Here is a 17,045-nt window from a genome sequence, read left to right as displayed (position 1 = left end):
CAGTGTTATTGCCTGGAGAATCCCAGGGACGGTGGAGCCTGGTGGGCTGCCATCTATGGGGCCGCACAGAGTTGGACACGACTGAAGCGACTTAGCAGTAGCAGCAGGCCATGGAAAAGACCTACATGCCCATTGACAGAGGAATGGATAAAGATGTGGTGCATACATACAAAGAAATATTACTCAGCCATAAAAAGGAACAAAATTGGTTCATTTGTAGAGACATGGATGGACTTTTTAAGTGTTTTTAATGTGCATGCATGCTAAGTTGCTTCAGTCATGTCTGACTCTGTGCGACCCTACGGACTGTAGCCCACCAGCCTCCTCTGTCCACAGGATTCTCCAGGCAAGAATACTGGAGTCGGTTGCCACGCCCTCCTCCAAGGGATCTTCCCGACCCAGGGATCAAACCTGCACCTCATGTCTCCTGCATTGGTAGGCAGGTTCTTTACCACTAGCACCACCTGGGAAGCCTGATTTTTAATGTACTTAATGCTTAAATGTACTTAAGGTTTAAATGCATTTCAGTGTTTAAAATGTTTGCTGTGGCATGTATTGGCGTGCACAGAGTGATGAGGCAATGCCAAATTAAACCTTCATTCTGCTAGCTCCAAGCACCAATCTCTTAGATCAACCTCACCTCGAGTCACTAATCTCTGTGTCATGAAATGCAAGCGTCAGAGAGGCACTTAGGGGCCATCTCTCCAAACCGAAACAATTCATCCTCTAACTTCTCTGTCTTGATCTGAAGACCTCTCATGACAGTGAACTTGCTACTTGTTGAGGAAGATCATCCCTCTTTGGGCCAACTGGTAGGTTGAAATTTTTCTTCATCTTGAACTTAAAATTTCCATCAACTTGTCTTAGTTAATAACAGTACCATTGGTTCATCATCATACAGTTATGCTAGTTTTTCAAATATTGAAACATTGTCACATTTCTCAGTCTTTACAGATACCTGTGGAGTGGACATTCTAGCCCTTATCATCTAAACACTACAGCTGGAGGAGAAAAAGCCTGAGGGACTTACCTGGATTGCCAACACCTTGCAGAAAAAGCCTGGAAACATCTTGCCCCGTTCATACCAGTGGAAGGGGCTTTCCAACACTATGTTTTCTGCCCTCTGGAACAAGCTGTCAAGTTCTCTTTCTTCTCTATGTCAGCCCCCCATCATAGGAGGGGGCTTTCCTCAACTTCTTCCTTCAAGACAAGGTTTGTGGAGCTCTGCCATCCTTGTCAAACCCCTTTTCAATATACCTCTGAAAATCAGTTCCTCAACAAACTCCAGGTACAGTCTAGGTCAATATGGCAAATATAGAGAATATGCCAAATGGGGAGAGGGCTGCCTCTTGCTTCCCTTGTTCTGGTCACTATTTCCAATGCCAACTCTTTATTTTTGGCAGCAGCCACATCACACCACTGAGTCTAAACTTTTCATAAAATAAAACCTTTGTTCTTACACAAACCGTTTAGTCAGATTTTCCACCCCAAGTCCTTTCTGGAATGACATTGAATAAAGACAAAGAAATGAAGGAAGGGAGAGAAGGAGGTTGGTTTTTCTAGCCAGTGGTTCTCCAACTTCAGCCTGCATTGACACAACTAGAGGGCTTATTAAAACATCTCTAGAGCTTCTGATTTAATAGGGATAAGAGAGGCACAAGAACTTGTATTTCTAACATCTTCCTTGGTGATGCACCAGCTGCTGGTCTCGGAACTACTCAGAGAACTACCTTTCTAGTATATACTGACGCAGTTCATTTTTTAATCTAAATGCAAATTAGATATATGTCTCCAGTAACTTTGAAGTTCTTTTTTGACCTGGATTTTTAGCACTTGAGAATCTCTCTGAACCTTAACTTTGCTATTCAGCATCTCAACTATCCTTGCCATAGTACCAATCACTATGCATCCAATATCTTCATCGGGTTGATTAAGACATTCCATACCCTCTGTAGTTCCTTAGATTTCTTTGAAAAACCCATGGCGTTTGCCAAGTGCCTTTGGAAATCATTAGTGTAGGGAAAAGGTTCCTACACTAGGCTTTGAAGTCAGGCAAACATAAACCATCACTTCCTGAGTATGATAAACTCTGGGTCCACCCATGTTGCTGAAAATGGCGCTATTTCATTCTTTTATGGCTGAGTAATATTCCATTGTATATATCTTGTGTATATTATTGTATATATCATTGTACCACATCTTCTTTATCCATTCATGTATCAATGTTAACTTAGGTTCTTCCATGTTTCAGCTATGGTAAATAGTGCCACTATGAACATTGAGATGCACATATTTCTCTGTATATATACCCAAGAGTGGGATTGTAGGATCATATGATAGCTCTATTTTTTAGTTTTTTAAGGAGTCTCCATACTTTTCTCTATAGCTGCTGTGCCAATTTACATTCCCAACAGTGTGGGAGGATTCCTTTTTCTCCACACTCTGTCTAGCATTTGTTATTTGTAAATTTTTTTATCATGGCCATTCTGATGGCCATCAGTGTTAGGTGACACCACACTGTAGTTCTGACTTGCATTTCTCTATTAATAATAATTGGGGATGTTGCACATCTTTTCATGTGCACACAGCTGTCCTCTTAGAAGGAAACTGCCCGTATAAAATTAGAAGACTACCCTATCCTGGTATAACCTCATGTTAACTAATTACATCTGCAATGCACCTATTTCCAAATAAGGTCACGTTCTGAAGTGCTGAGGGTCAGGATGCCTATTGTGTCTATTTTGAAGGCTTGTAACACTAGATGTTCATACATTACACAGGGTTGGGTATTTTCCAATGCTCAGTCTGATTAGGAAGTTCTTCAAAGCAAAAAGCACTTTCTTATTCTTCCAAAGAGTATTTTCCACTGCAGTTTACATGGTCCAACTTTGGTAAATTCTTATTGACTAACAGACTTCATTAGAAAGACATATATGATCAAACGACATATAAGCCCCTGAACAATCAATCTTTTAGAAGTGATAGAAACTACTTCTCAGAATTTCATACATACATATGACACACACTTCACAGAGACTTCATAGATAGACATTTGTATCTATATATCTTTATCTCTGTCTAACTATGATGACAAAGAATCACCAGACAATGTAAATGATTTTATACAGCATTTTAATTTACTTAATATATTTCACTGTGGGAATGAAAATGATGACAAAAAGCAAGAGAGCTGAATTTCTATGTAAAAGAAAGTGGGGTCTCAGAGCAGAATTGGGTAAAGACTTCTCTTCCATGAGGCATAAACATAACCCCCCAGCCCTGTTTAACTGCAGCCTCCTTGAGCAATGCTGGGCCATCTTGTGGGTGTCTAACAAGCTCACATAGTGCATGAATCTTTTGAAAAGTGGCCTAACAGACCCAGCTCTTAGCCTCCTTCTCCCATCACCACATCCTGTAATTGCCATGGCTCTCCTGTGTCTGTATCCCTCTAGGGGGCTGTAAAGAATTTGTGCTTCATAAGAACTCCAATACTCTTGCCTGGAAAATCACATGGACGGAGGAGCCTGGTGGGCTGCAGTCCATGGGGTCGCAAAGAGTTGGACACAACTGAGCAACTTCGCTTTCACTTTTCACTTTCATGCATTGGAGAAGGAAATGGCAACCCACTCCAGTGTTCTTGCCTGGAGAATCCCAGGGACGGCAGAGCCTGGTGGGCTGCCATCTATGGGGGTTGCACAGACTCGGACACGACTGAAGCGACTAGCAATAAGAGCTTCATGAGATCCTTTACAGTAGAAGCCTACACAATGCACATCAACTTTGGAAGGAAGACTCACCTGACAATGTAGTCTCTTTGGAGCTGAGAAATCTACATTATTATGTCTGATAGTAACTCTTTCTCTTACTGACCAAAGTAATGAACATTGATATGCTACTATGTTATACAGATCCAAGTGCAATTAATAAAGTATGGCATACAGAGGGCTTTAATGACCTTTATGGAAGCGATACTTGCAAACTACACATATACATACACACCACACAAATGTACATCACCACATATATACACACTCATACATACATGTACACAATATATTAATATATACACAGATACGTGCTTAGTGGTTCATTTGTGTCCAACTCTTTGCAACCCCATGGACTGTAGCTCGCCAGAATCCTCTGTCCATGAGGAGTCTCCAAGCAAGAATACTGGAGTGGGTTGCCATTTTTTTCTCCTGGGGATCTTCCCAACCCAGGGATTGAACTTAGGTCTCCTGCATTGCAGGCAGATTCTTTACCATCTGAGCCACCAGGGAAGCCCAAGAATACTGGAGTGGGTAGCCTATCCCTTCTCCAGGGAATCTTCCAGACCTAGGAATTGAACCAGGGTCTCCTGCATTGCAGGCAGATTCTTTACCAGCTGAGCTACCAGGGAAGCCAACACACACACACACACACACACACACACACACATACACACACACACACACACACAGAGGAAAGCCTCTCCTCTTTGATGGAAACACCTCATAATTCCCTATTGTTTCCTTCACTTTTTTTCAGTCTCCATACACAGGCCTTTGTGCTGACTGCACATCTGTATAAACAAGCAAATGCATCTCTACAGGTCTGGGGGATGAAGGCGTCCTTTGTGTAAATGGAAAGTCTCTGATGCTCTGCAGCTCAACAGCATTCACAAGACCATTGGATGTAAATCACACACAGAGAAAATGATTCAAGCAGTCACAAGTCACATCCTCACAGGCAAGGAAAGAGGCACGTGCCTTCCAACCATCAGTGATGGACTCTGAAGGGAAACAAAGTCAAGTCCATAGTTCTAGTTGGTCCTCGGGGCCAAACCACAGAGCTCAGTACCGAGGATGCTGATAACGACCCGGTTATTTCCTACTATAGGGTGAATGAGTCCCGCCAACAAAACCTCAAGCTCTCTGAGGCCATATCTTAATTTCCTCATTCAATCTCCCCTTCCAATCCTGCTGCAACTCGACACGAACACACACATACTTAGGGAACACACTTCCAACCCCCTTCTCTTTCTTCCTGGCTCCCAACAACCCATGTGACCTGTACTATAATTCAAGCCCCAGCTCACATTCAGCTGAGCCCTTTAATTTAGGGGGTGTGACTCTAAAGTAATGAGTCTAAAAAAACAAAGAGCCTGTCTTTTCTACCGTGTTGATGGGTTACCCAAGAGTATCAATTTCACTAATTTATTATATACATATGTATGTATTTTATCTACATGGTTATTATTCACTTAACCAGAAGTAGCTCTGAATAAGTAACAGAAAATGGGTCCATGTTTCTTTCTTCATAAATAGCTATATGGCTATGGTTAAAACAAATCTAGCAGAATTTCCAAATCCAAATAAATGATGTTTCTCAAGAGTCCCCTGATGATGTTACACTCTTATTTCCACAGTGTTCTTTGTACTTACATCTTATTTTGAAATGTTCCTTCAGTGTATTCAAAGATGTTTGTCGAGCATCATCTACGCACTAGGTGCTGTTCTGGGAGTTTATCCCCAGAGGTACAGACAAGATCATAAATAAGATGAAGATAGAGAAGATCAAGTATACCACAGGACATGGGTATGGAGGAGAAACAAACAGTGAAAACCAGGGATGGTACATGTTAGGAAGAGGGACCTTGAGACATCACACAGGGTGGCCAGGGAGGTCTCTGAGTGAGTGACATTTGAAGAAAAATCTGAAGGAATGATGAGAGAGAGGCTTCTGGGAAGCAGAAAAGAGCATTGTGGGTGGAAGGAACAGCAGCTGCAGACGTGAGGAGGAGGTGAGCCCAGGGGGAGGAGCAGCAAAGAGGGAAGGATGAAGAACCCCTCGAGTGGCGGCGGTCACGGCTGTGGGACGAGTGAGCAATGGGTCAGGGACGGCCTCACGAGGCACAAGAAGGCTGTTGGCTCTTACACAGAGTGAGGTAAGAAGCCTCGACAGGGCTCTGGGCAGGAGATTTGGGTCTAAGCAACCTCTTGGGAGAAATCAGCCCCACTGCCGTGTTGCAAATGGCCTTGAACGGGGCCAGGGTGCAAACAGTGAGATGAGGCCTTTACAAAAGTCCAAGTCCTGGGACCAGTGTAGGAGAGGCAGAGAAGTTAGAAGTGGTTGGATTTTGGATCCACCCTTTAAACACTTTAAATCACATAGGAAAATCAACTTAGCTATTTTTATTTTTGACTTTCATTAAAACTTTGTTGGCTGGGAACTCCCTGGTGGTCTGGTGGTTAAAAAAAAAAAAAAAAAATCTGCCTTCCAGTGTAGGGGATGCAGGTTCGATCCCTGGTCAGGGAACTAAGAGCCCACATGCTGCAGAGCAGCTAAGTCCATGCACTACAACCATAGAGTCTATGGGCTGCAACTACTGAGCCCACGTGCTCTAGATCCCACACACTGCAACCAGAGAAGCCTGGATGTCGCAGTGAAGACCCAGCACAGCCAAAAACAGAAAGTGTGGAAATCCTGAAACAAAACAAATTTCTCAAAAAATAACTGGCCATTTTGGCCATTTTCAAGAATCAACAGGATCTTTCAAAAATATAGATTCATCCCCATTGAAAGGATTCACAGTTCAGTATTTGTAGGTTCTAAACAGTCCTAAAGCAAAAGTTCCCCCAAATATTCTGATTACTGTTGCTACCAGGAAATAAACATATATCCTTCTTTGGAATAATTTTTACCCTGGTGGAGTTATAGAAAAATTGGCATACAATTATAAAATGAAAATAAAACTATTGAAGTCAACACAGGAAGCAGGTATCGAGCCTATTTGTGTGGTGGTGAGGCAGAGGTACAAAGACATCCTCCCTGGGGTTGGCCATTCTGTAATGGTTTCTTCAAAGAGAAAAGCCAGATACATCACAGAGTCAACTCAGCAGAGCTGCGTCAGAGTTCCGATAAAGCAAACATCCAGAGCGCTAACACCTCAGCTGTTCCCATAATCCTGCTCTGCTCTGCTGATCCCCGGAAATGGGTCAGAGGAGACCTCATCAACCAGAGATGAATGACATCATCCAACCAGAGATGACTGACATCATCGAGGAGTAGTTTTATGATCACAAACCCACTCTAGAGGAAATATAAACAAGTTCTAGATGACAAGCAAAACCCTGATGAAAATAATCCACTCCTGACACAGCCAATGTGCCAGACACTCCACAGTGGTGCTCTCTTCACAACAACTCATTAGACAAGAACTGTATCTCCATTGGATAATGAAAAACTGAGGCTCAGAGAGATGAGGGATTTGTAAGAGCAAGAAACTAATATTAATAAACAAAAAAAGGCAAAAGGTGAACCCAGGGCTGACTGGCTGCAATGTTCCTTTTCTTTCCTACCCAGAGCTACTCACCAGCAATTGAATGAGACCACCACCTGCAGAGTGAGTTGAAAATATTATTTAAGGAAGTCCTGAAGCAAACTCATGGGACAGCCACTGCATACCCAGGACCCCCAGAGAGCTAGGGCCTAAGGTGAGTGTTCTCATTACTAAGAGATTTGGAAAAGATTGCAAATGTAAGAGATGGTTTCTCATAAAAGTTCAAAATCAGTGCTTTGGGAATAACAATAGTACTAACCATTGAGTAGACTCATTGTGCTAGGAATTTCCATGCATTTGCTCATGTCTTACAAAATCCTGGCCAACTTGGTGTTTTTATTTACTTTTAACAGACAGAGAAATCATTTCGGTGCTGTGCCTTTCTCAGACTCCCCAAAGTCACACTTGGAACCCACACTGGCCCAACTCTGAAGCCTGCGACCCTCCTACCAGTAGGATAAAGTAAGCAACAGCACAGCCTCTGGAGCTAGGCCACCTGGGTTCAAATCCTGGCTCTGTCTCTTCCAAGCTGTGTGGCCTGGACACGTTGCTCAACTTCTCTGTGCCTCTGTTTCCTCATTTGTAAAATTAAGATAATAATAGGATTATTATAGTGATTAAATGAATCAATCATTATAAAGCACTTAAAATAATGCCCTGTGCATGGTTAGTAATGCATATGTCAGTGATAATTATCAACATGACTACTGAGCCACATTATGCAAAAGAACAGAGAATTAGTTACAATTGCATGATTATTAACATTTTTTTTGATACAGCGGGGAAGGGCGGCTGTTTGCACCACTTTTGGGGGCCCGTCTGCTCACAGGGTTCCTAGACTCTGGGTAACGTCATAACCTAATGCAAATGATAACGATCCAATTTCCTTACGAGGCGAGCATGTCATTCGATCAGTTTGCAAAGACCTGAGATATTAATAGCCTTGTGCAAACAAAGTGTTTATTATACCTCATGGCTTTTTTTTTAAGTGGGTTACTATACCGCGTGTGTCTCCAATGTGGCGCCAGAGTCAGGATCAGTATTAAGGGGATTGTATGCTGTAAAATTCTGGACAACAGGAGCACAGTATAACTTTTTTTTTCAGTGGCACTTTTTGCAAGTCTAATTTAACAGACAGTCAGTTTTCTTGGCTGACCTCTTTATATTTTATAAACCCTTGGGCAATATGAGAACTGAAAGCTGAACTGTGTGTGCGTGTGTGCGTGTGTGTGTGCGCGGCACAATGGCACATATGCGCATGTGCACATGCATGGGCTTGGGATCAGGAAGAGGGTGCAGTTTTCATTAACCCCACTGAGTATTCTGGTCCTTGCAATGACAAGAACCTCATCCTTCATTCTGCAGTTTTGTTGTTGTTCAGTCACTCAAGTTGTGTCTGACTCTTTGTGACCCCACGGACTGTAGTGCGCCAGGCTTGCCTGTTCTCCACTATCTCCCCGAGTTTGCTAAAGTTCATGTCCAATTAGTTGGTGATACCATCTAACCACCTCATCCTCTGCTGCCCTCTTCTTTTGCCTTCAATCTTTCCCAGCATCAGGGTCTTTCCCAATGAGTCAACTCTTCACATCAGGTGGTCAAATTATTGTAGCTTCAGTTTAGCATCAGTCCTGCGAGTGAATATTCAGGGTTGAATTGCAGCTTTAGAGTCCCTTAAAAAGCAAGTTGAGGCCATCTACTTTGAATTTTCACTGTAAAGCCTTAGGGGTGTGCATAGTTTAAAATCTTTCTCAGAGATGAGATATGATGTTTATTTAAAGTGGTGGGTGATTCACTCCTTCCCACTAAAATCTTCATTTATTTATTTTGCTCCATAACCATTAAGTTACGCTTTCACTTGCAACTCTGAAAAGTCATTTCTTGTGTATTGTAGTTTGAGGCCAGAGATAAATGGATGTGACTTAGATTTAGCCACTGTTTTTGTATAGCCTTGCAAGAGATCTCTAAAGATAAGAAATCATCACATTCGACAAGCTTGTCTAAGCGCAAATCCAACTAGGCGTTAAAATCCAAGGATTGGGAATTCTCTGGAGGTCCCGTGGTTAGGATTCTGTGCTTCCACTTCAGGGAGCAAGGGTTCAACCCCTGGCTGGGGAACTAAGATCCCACCCATACATCATAGTCCAAAAAAATTAAATAAATAAAATAAAATCCAAAGGATTAAAGAAAGGGATGAGGAAAACCAGAAGGACAGATTGTTCATCAAAGCTGTGATACAGTATCCAGTATAGGTGGGGTGGGAGTCCCTTATTAAGGCAAAGGTAACTTCAACTGAAGCTGAATGCTCCATCTCTACAAAAATAAACACCACTACTGCCCCTCTTATGCCCAAGGTCAGGAAATCTGTTTCCTTGGAAATCCACTGAGCTCATTTCACCCCAACACATTTATCTTCTACTGATTAACAGAGAACCACCGGCAGACTGTATTCTAGCAACCTACCTGACAGCAACCTCTGTGGTCTCACGCCAGCCCCATGTGAGAAGATGACATCTCTCCTGATGTTTCATGATGTATCAACCCAGTACATCACACTGCATCAGGGAGTTCTTTTGTTTTTCTTTTAGTGGCCTCAAGCTAATAAGTTAACCTAAAAATAATCAGGCAACTGACTTTGATAGGTAATTTTGAAAAAGGCTCTTCTTCTTGGAAGAAGTAAAGACTTAGAAGTCAAAATCTAAGAGATGACAAGGAAGGAAGGGAACTAACATAGATCGACTGCCCACTCTCCATCCAGCAGTTATATACATGGTTTTATTTCACCCTTACAATAAACAGCAAGTGAACTGGAATTATTAAGAAAATTTAGATCACAATACTCACACCACTGAACACTACACCATGCTGTCTCATTAAGGGTGACTAGTGAACTAGCAAATGAAAAAAAATACTGTGCATAGTAATTCACCAAACTTACTTCTATCTCAAGCTGATGCATTCAGATATTTCTGCTATAAGTATTTCTGGGCTCAAAGAAATATCTTGATTCAGGCAGATGGTGTATTATCTTGGAATTATCTGCCTGTCCACCCAAGGAATCAAACCAAGTTGTTAGGATGTTGCCAAATTCTCACAATTCCCTTCTGGAAGGAATGAGTTCTGAGGCATTCCTCTGGATTCTCCAGATTTTGCACTAGAAGTCTCTTGGGTATATTTCAATTAGAAGAAAGGCAGTACTATTGAAACACCATTTACACATCTGTTCCTCCACCAGACCCTGAGAAACTGCAAGGCACAAGCTGAGTCTGATATATATGGCTAGATTATTTATGTTGTTCAGTCACTGAGTTTGAACTCTGACTCTTTGCAGAGTGTGGACTGCAGCACACCAGGCTTCCTTCTCCTTCACTACCTCTGAAACTTGCTTAAACTCATGTGCATCGAGTCAGTGATGCCATCCAACCATCACACCCTCTGTCATCCCCTTCTCCTGCCCTCAATCTTTCCCAGCATCTTGGTCTTTTCCAATGAGTCAGCTGTTCTACATCAGGTAGCCAGAGTATTGGAGCTTCAGCTTCAGCATCAGTCCTTTCAATGAATATTCAGGGTTGATCTCCTTTAGGATTGACTGGTTTGATCTCCCTGCAGCCCAAGGGACTTTCAGGAGTCTTCTCCAGCACCACAGTTCAAAAGTACAGTTCTTCAGTGCTCAGCCTTCTTTATGGTCTAACTCTCACATCCATACATGACTACTGAAAAAACCATAGCTTTGACTATCTGGATCTTTGTCAGCAAAGTGATGTCTCTGCTCTTTAATATGCTGTCTAGTTTTATCATAGCTTTCCTTCCATATTGTTGGATGACTGGCATCAATGCTGGTCCCAATGCTAGGAGGCGCTCACTCAGAGTTTTCTGCCTATGACCCTGTACAGTGTGTTGATATGGCAGATTAAGGATGGGTGCAACTTCTTTGACACTCTTTCTATCAAGAGATGGGATCTATTTCCTTTCCCTTTGAATTGTGCCTGTAGCACATTTGATCAATAGAATAAGGTGAAAGGGAAGCTCTGCTAGGTTTGGACCTTGTCTTTAAGTGGACCGGCATCTTCTGCCTTGGACACTTGGGCCCTTGAGCCTCAGGTAAAAAAGCCTGACTCCTCTTCTGGGAAGACCACATGGGTACATCCTGAAACTACTTAGAGAGGAAGAGGGGCTCAGTCATCCCATCCCAGCTCCAAGCTTAGAAGCAAATTCATTATAGATCATCCAGGTCAGCCCAGCTGCCACCTGAGCACCATCAAGTGAGCCAGGTCAAAGCCACATGGAGCAGCAGAATAGCCCAGTCAAGTCCTGTCTAAGTTTCTGACTCCTAAAAATCAATTAAAATTTGGTATTTGAGGCCACAAAATTTGGGGCAGTCAATTAAACAGGGACTAATCGAAAAAGTTATAAAGGTACAAATCTTATTATCCTAGAGGTGATAAAGTTTGAAATGAGCAGTAAACAGAGCCACAGTCAGATTAAAAAAAAAAAACTTATGAAAAGGGAGGGAGATGGGTGTAAATTAAGAGTTTGAGGATCTACTGTATATCACAGGGAGGTATACTCATTATTCTGTAATAATCTATAAGGGAAGAGAACTTGACAAAGAATATATGTACATATATATGTATATATATAACTGAATCACTTTGCTATACAACGGAAACTAACACAACATTATAAATCAACTTGACTTCAATTTTTTTTAAAAAAAAGGGCAGTAAGTGTGAAAAGGGTATAAATTGGTGAGAGGAAGCTATAAATAGCTGGAAGGTCCAAAGTCTTTGGAGGTCAGCATCCCTAAACACAAGTATTCCTTGGTGGTCTCATGTGGCCACAAGGTCGTAGACACTCTTAAATAACTTATGAATTTCTTGGTGACTCATGTCTTCGCTTGTAAATTTGAGGACTTAGCTTCCTCCAAGGTGGCAGATTCACTTGCTCATGCTGGTGATATCCAAATTGAAGAAGATTCCTCTTTCCTATTTTTTCCCCTTCTCATAACTCTGGGCATGATTTTAATCATAAATACAAGCGTGATTTAATCAAATAAAGATGTATTCCATTTTCCAAAAAGGCTGAGAGCTCTACTAAATATTAGTAGGTTCAAAGACATTCCCAGAGCACTGGAGCTTTATCGGAATACATTTCAATAAAGGCTGCCTTTGGCATAGATCTCTAAAAATACAGTAAGGGTCACTGCTATTTGGAAAAAAATTTCCGTTTTCCTCTTTCCCTTCATATCAGAAGGCTTTATCCCTTTCCTATTCCGTGTGATATTGCTGTCCATCTGAAGTCATATCATGATCACACCAGTATATGCTCTTTGGAGTCCATGAACATAACAGAAGTCAGGGGTAGGAGGAGGACAGGACGGTTTTATGTTACCACCATTCATCACGGCTCTGACAGACTATTCTGTAGAGAGGGGAAGGAGAGAGTCGCCTTGCCAAACTAAACATGATTTCCACAGAAGCTCGGGTGTCTTGACTCTCCCGGGCAGGGAGAAATCAACAGATGCAGAACCCCAGATGAAACTAACGCTGAGCTTGCTCCTAGAAATGCTATCTTAGGTCTTTCCCGCCTGGGATTCTGACTCTAGAAAGAGTAACCATCTACAAGTATGGGACAGAATGACCCCCAACCTTGGGATATGTTTTAAATCTGTGATGCCCATGGCAAATGACCACATCTGAATCACAAGGAGAGCTCTTGGAAACCGCATCTGTCCACAGGGAAATCTTTTCCTTTCCAGGGACAATCAGAATCTCCAGGAAAGAGGCCATGGGCAGGCCTTGTAGAAAAGCTCCCCCAGGGCTTTTATAGGTAGGGGAGTATCTCCTACACCCACATGTGAGCGCACAGGAACACACACCCACATACTCTTCCCCTGCTTAAGATCAGTGTTCTGAATAATCCTAATAAATCATCCATATAACCATCTAAACACCCTGGAAACCTCTTCCTAGTGATCCTAGCTTTTTCCTCTAGGAAGTAGGCAGTCAGCTATGTGTTAAGTAATACAGTAATCAAAGGGCTTCTAGAAATTTCAGAGGCTTTGTCCTTCTGAATAGTTGAACTTTCCAAACAGCTAAAGATCTGTCCATTTAAGTCTTTTATTTTCAAAATAACCTTTAAGCAATTTTGGATATAAAACTCTCTAGCATTTTATGGCATGAGTTCTAGTTATTACCTGAATATAATTTAGCCTCACCTACATAATTCAAGGCTGTTATCATAAGCATCCATTTCTGTCCCCCAACAGAAGGGAATTTTATACCAGGGAGCTTTACCACTGAAGGCTGCAAAGACTTCCAAATGCGCTGAAGACAAGTGGAAAGTTGGAGAAAAACAAGCCAAAATGGGATTTCCAATGAGGCCACAGCAGGTATCAGAAGGCAGGCAGGGTGTCACAGAGACAAAGACTGGGTTAACTAAAAACAGGATAAGATTTAGGAAAATTATCCATAAGAAACATTGCATTCTGTGACTTGATCTGAAGTGGCATCACTGGGGTGCACTGGCGAACACTGCAAGTCTAAAGGTTCACCTCCTCCTGTCAGAGTGTCTTCCTCCAGCGCTCCTTCCTATCCAGTGCTTCAAACTTCTTGGTCCCAGAGAAGACCAAAGGCTGCCTTTCCAGTGATTCTGCTGCATGTGTGCTGAGTCTTCTGTGAAGGTGTTCAGGGATCTCTCTGACTTACTTCTGGACCTTGGCTGTGTTTCAGGAGGTTAGATTGCAACATAGCTGAGCTCTAGATGGATAAGGAGATGTTAGTCTTTCTTATTTTCCTTAAAACTACCTCCTTCCCAGATTCCTGTGTTCAGTGACATTGAACAAACCCAAGGTCACAGTCTCCATTCAATGGGCTTCCATCTTGAGCTGTACCTTTTCCAACTGTTGTTCAGTCGCTAAGTCGTCTCTTTGAGACCTCATGGACTATAGCCTGCCAGGCTCCTCTGCCCAGGCAAGAATACTAGAGTGGGTTGCTATTTCCTTCTCCAGGGGATCTTCCCAACTCAGGGATCGAACCCGTCTCTCCTGCTTGGCAGGCAGATTCTTTACCGCTGAGCCACCAGGGAAGCCCCATTTTTTCCAATTTGGGGACTTTAACTGGAACAGAGCTTGCTGCTCATGTCATGGGGCGGCCAGTGCTGCAGTAACCTCTGGGGATGTACACATCCCTTGAGGACTCATTAAAGTCCTCTAAATTCCAGCCTCCAAGTACAGATCCCCTCCTGGAGATGAGTCAGCCTCTGTGAGGAAGACAAACCATCAGTATTCCACTATCAGAGGTCACACCTCAGGGCAAAAAGTCAGGAGCCAAAGAATAATAGTGATTTAGCAGCTTACGTTACAGGCAGCAAAACCTAACAAACCTTGCCTTCAATTAACTGAAGTCACATGTCACATAATTAAAACAGGGCCAGAGAGCACAATCCATCTGTACAGGGAGGCATGTAAGAGCGTCTTAATTGAAAAAAGAAGAAAAAGGAGGACAGGGAATCATGTTTTTAATTTTCAAATCATCTTTTAATATCTCTGACTAACTTTGATCAAGCTGCTTTTTCAGAGAACTCAGTCTTTGCTTTCCCTCCAAATATCACTCCACCCTCTGGCCGGCCTAGTTTCTCTTATTTTTCTTCTATTCTGGCTGATTTTGAGGCAAAGAGGTAGGAAAGGATTTGCTACAAACAGCAAATGTGGTGAGGAGCGAGCACTTGGGAGTCAGAGTTGGACTTGTATCCCAGCCCTGCCCCCTCCTAGCTCTGTGACTCTGGCCAAGGGACTTAATTTCTCTGTGACTCAGCACCTTCTGTAAAAATAAGAAAGAATACAGGAGTAGAAAGAATATTTCAAATGGGTGAAGGTGGTCCAAAGGCACAAACTTCCAGTTACATGATGAGTAAGTTCTAGGGATGTGATGTACGACATAGTGACCATAGTTAGCAATACTAGATGGAATATTTGAAAGTTGCTACTAGAGTAAATCTTAGCAGTTCTCACCACAAAGAAAAACAGACGTGTGAGTATGTGAAGCAATGGATGTTAACTGAACTTATTATGGTGATCATTTTGCAATTTATACATATATTAAATCCTTATATTGTACCACTTGAACTAATACAATGTTATGTGCCTATTATATGTCAATAAATGGGGAAAAAAAGATGCCTCATCATGCAAACTTCATAGCAGAGCTGTAAGAACAGAGATAATATTAATAAAGGGCTTAGCAGAGGGTCTGGCACACAGAAAGGTGACTCTGTCTGATGCTTTTAGAACATGCCTTAAAATTCGAAGGTCTCCAAGGAAGGTACCTGAGGATCCATTATAATAAGTAAGAATCACTTTTCATGAACACACATGTAACTCGTATTTGAAAACTCTTAACAGCTTTAACTTCATTCTCTGAGATTTCATAACCAACATTTATTTGTGATAATTTTTCCATTTTCCTAATAAATGCAAAGAAAAGTCTTCACCAAATTTCCAAACGTTTACAATCCAGGACAATTAGAGGTTTCCACCTACAGATGTCAATTCCTCTCATTCCCTCAGATATGCCTGCTTCTCAGTCATATTGTCTCACGTGTTTCCTCCATAACATTGGGTTTCTTGGGTCTGTTCTTGACCTTGTTTATCTCCTTTTACATATCTTCCCTGGAGGGCAATCCTCTCCCTGAGTCTTTCCTCACCCCCTAGCACTGAGCACCATCTCTATAGTATCTTCTATAGGCCCCGTCAAAGGAGACCCTGTTTCCTGCTTTAATAGATGCTTCTTGAGGCCCCACCCAAACATCAAGTCCATAGTGAAATCTTTCCAACTCTGCCCCCTGCATACCGTGTTTATATGACACAATGACATATTCACCATGACCATGTCTGCCTCCCCTACTAGACTCAGAGCTTTTACAGCAGTGCTTTCATGTGCAGCAGAATCCCCTAAAGATCTTGGGTCATGCTGATGCCACATGAGTAATAAGCTGTTAAGAACATCTCTCACCTCTCAGTAACTTGGCATCAGCACCATCATCATCACTGCCATCATCACCATCACTCATCACCATCATCATCATCACCATAATTAATCACCATCATCATCACCACCATCATCACCACCACCATCATCATTCATCATTCATCACCATCATCATCACCACCATCATCACCATCTTTTGACACTGCTGCCCAGTGAGATGAGATGAGGATGATAAGATGTGATCTTAGGGAGATGAGATGCCAGGGCTGCCTAAAATAATGGAGGGCAGAGGTGAACAGAGGATGTGCATTTGGTGGGGGATGGACTGGAAAGCCTGAGTAGAACCAGAGAGGAAGAGGAGGCTAGATGAGGTTAGTGAAGAGACAGGAGGTAGCAAAGATGGGAAGAAAAGAGAGTAACAGGGATGGAGAGGAGACAATAGGAAGGGAAGAAAAGGAGAAAGAGATGGCCATCAGATGAGAAAAGAAAGGTGGCTGACTTCTCTCCTTGGGGTGGGATTGGTCTTGTACCATCTGACCTTCCAGAGTAGGGGGTGAATTTCAGGACTGGAGCCTTCCAGAGGATGGTCATTCCAGCCATTTACGCTCAGAGCTTCCCCCCTTCACATTAAAGGTTCTGCCTTCCTGAGCAACTCAGGAATAAGCTGTCACTGTGAGAGGAATAACAAATAAGGGCCTGTCCCATGATTGTGAGTGTAGAAAATGACCTATCGGTTCAGAAAA

At 42.4% G+C, this 17,045-nt stretch overlaps 1 protein-coding gene across 2 annotated transcripts in view; it reads right to left on the bottom strand.

Annotated features, from left to right (window-relative positions):
* TGFB2 (transforming growth factor beta 2) overlaps positions 1–17,045 on the bottom strand; it is a 95,309-nt gene that overhangs the window by 18,876 nt on the left and 59,388 nt on the right. The gene's annotated exons all lie outside the window — the stretch shown is intronic.

The sequence above is a fragment of the Ovis canadensis genome, chromosome 12, assembly GCF_042477335.2.
Source record: "Ovis canadensis isolate MfBH-ARS-UI-01 breed Bighorn chromosome 12, ARS-UI_OviCan_v2, whole genome shotgun sequence".
Taxonomy (NCBI): Eukaryota; Metazoa; Chordata; class Mammalia; order Artiodactyla; family Bovidae; genus Ovis; species Ovis canadensis.
This window is presented reverse-complemented; position numbering and strand designations above follow the sequence as displayed.